Source organism: Triticum aestivum, chromosome 6D, assembly GCF_018294505.1.
Source record: "Triticum aestivum cultivar Chinese Spring chromosome 6D, IWGSC CS RefSeq v2.1, whole genome shotgun sequence".
Lineage (NCBI taxonomy): Eukaryota > Viridiplantae > Streptophyta > Magnoliopsida > Poales > Poaceae > Triticum > Triticum aestivum.
This window is the reverse complement of record NC_057811.1, coordinates 31228969-31231717: the sequence shown is the minus strand read 5'-3', so window position 1 is coordinate 31231717 and position 2749 is coordinate 31228969.

The following is a 2749-nucleotide window of genomic DNA, read 5'->3' as shown; positions in this document are numbered from 1 at the left end:
CTTCACACCCTACCCTCAGAACTTCTAAAAAACAAAAGACGGCGGGCACATTTTATTTTAGCTCACACGTCACACACTTATACTATTACTCTTGCGGCGAACGTTCTTTGGGCATAGTATATTGTACTCTCACGAAGAGAAGCGGTGCACGCACGCACTAGTTGTCTCACACCCACTCGCGGGTACACGTAGGAGCGCATTTTTTTGAAGCTCGTACAACAAAATCACTCCACTATATATAAAAGTTGGAGCCTTAGCGCTTGATTTACTAGGGTTCCTCTCGTTCACTCTCTCATGCTCTCCAGATCTAAGCAACACATAGGCGGCCACACTCTCTCTCAGCTCACGGCTGGTCACAAATCCGGCCGGACAACCTCGACCGGGGCAGGGGTGTAGGTGCATCGTTCACGCTATCGTCGGCGACGAGGGAGGAGACCAACGGCTGCCCGCGCGTCCCGATCGGCGGCCGTGTCGTTCTCTCCTAGAGAGCGCCGGCTCGGGAGGGCCTCCGACCCCTTCTTCCTCCCTGCGGTATTGTGGCCAAGATGCGGCCTCCCGACGCCGTCTTTGCCAGATGCCGACGACCCTCAGGTATATATTCCTTCGAAACATGCCTTGCTCTACTGCCCCAGCTCCCTTCGTGTGGATCATTTTCTACTTCCGTCCGCTGTTCCAAAGCCACCTAGACTTCTACTATTATTAGAAGTAAAGCTAGTTCATACAGTCGACTCAAAGCGTTGGTTCAAACAGGGAAGAAAGTGGGAAAGCTGTAGCATGAATCTAGGACTTGGTTCTAAGAGGAAACGGGGGAAAGTAGTAATATCCGTCACTGTTTAAATAACCGTATTTTGTATTTGCGCAAATAGGGATGTCTGTCTCCGTATTGTTTCTATCCGCGCAATCAAAAGCACACACCTCAGTTTTAGTACAACTGCACAAAATGAGATGGCTATCCCTCGTTGCCGTCGTCTAACCTCCCGTCTTCAAGGTATCCCTACATTGGTACTAGTAACTAAGGTAGAATGACCAACGCAATCTAAAAGAAGCTGATTCATATGTTTTACTTCCTGATTGCAGTGCAGGGATGAGCGAAAACAACTGCATCCTAGTCCGGAATGCACTTTCTACCAGTTCATCCATGGACCGAGGACTAGCTGGCACGGCTGCACGGCGGTTTTTTGGACAGGTGCACGGACAAGAGGCATTGTGGTCTGCTTATTTCTGCAAATAGCGGTGCTTAAATTTAGTGGAATGCACAAGCATTTCAGCTGGTCAGTACACTGCATGGTTCAGTTCAGCATTCCAGCTGAGACTACTATTATAATTGGTAATTCTGGAATGAGAGAACCTAACCCTGAATGGTGGCAACAAGAAAAAACCAGAGTGAACTCCAGGAAATTTAAGCATGCCGGGAGGCCCTTTGCTCAGAGAAGCCTTGCTTGTTTTTTCCTGATTTGTAAACCTTCTCACAACTTTGTCTTTTGCTGCGAACTAGTATATGTCGTTTGTTATGTTCTATGAATCATTGAGATGTATAAAATTGCTTAACTTATGCTTTTCAAGTTTTTTATGAAGACGAGTTTAATGTGAGTGTTCCACATGAGCGCTGGACTAGCGTGTGAACGTTTGGAATTTATTACATTGTGGCCTCAATTAACTGCATGAACCACTGTAACAAGATACATAGTTGATTATATGTCAAACAGCAGATTGTTGATTGTTAGTTGGTCGATAGCCTAGTGTTGAAGCGAGCTGAGCCAATGTGCCGTGTTTTGCACAACTAATTACAAGTGGGGTAGCACCAGCAGTGTTTACAAGTACTTATGTATACGTCGGTGCACGGTTCTCGAACGAGTGCTCTATTTCATCAAAACACACACTGCTCGTATGATAAACCGTGACAACTTATGTCTTACCATGCCATATTCATGAAAAAACTAGTGAGGACGCATCTGTTTCGGCAACAATTATGATGGTTCTCACATGATTCCTGGGCACACAAAAGTAGCAGCAGTTCCCATAGACGGATTCAAACAGAGTACTAGCCCCAGCGGGGTCGATAACAGGCAAGGTTCGGATAATTTGACACAATCCAAACTACTATTAAACACTAGCTGGGGAAACTATTTCGTGCCTCGATCTAATTTGGGTTGGACACAAGACGGACCTTGCCATGAACGTCATCGAGGACGTCCCGCAGCAGCTCAATCCTGTGAACCTTCATGAAGACAACCTTGTGGCCTTGCCACTGATAAACTTGTTTGTGGAGGCATGCCACGTCATCTTCCTGCGTAAGCTTGACAAGAATAGTATGCCTCACAAACGAAGGAGTAGCTTTGAACTTCTTGTGCTTCAGTACACCCTGGACAACACGCCTGACAACAGTGAGGCTGGAATACAACTCTTCATTGGTATAACCGCAAATGGCTTCCAGGATCCAACAGCCTAAGAACTTTGTTTTCCCAGTGCGTATATTCAGGTCGTCCGCCTCATAGCGATTGACATGTACAACCACACAATCCTTGTCTGCATCAGGGCTCTAATTGAAACCGAAACAAATTCTGAATTACTTTTCAGTATAAGAAACACAAGTTATTTAAACCACTATGTATAGCATGGCATCGAAGCTAATAAAATTTTGCATTATTAATCACCACATACTTCCTTTTCTAAAAAAAATCACCACATACTTTGATGAAAAACCACAATCGAGATCGGCAAAGAAGGAAATCACCTTGGGCAGCTCAGC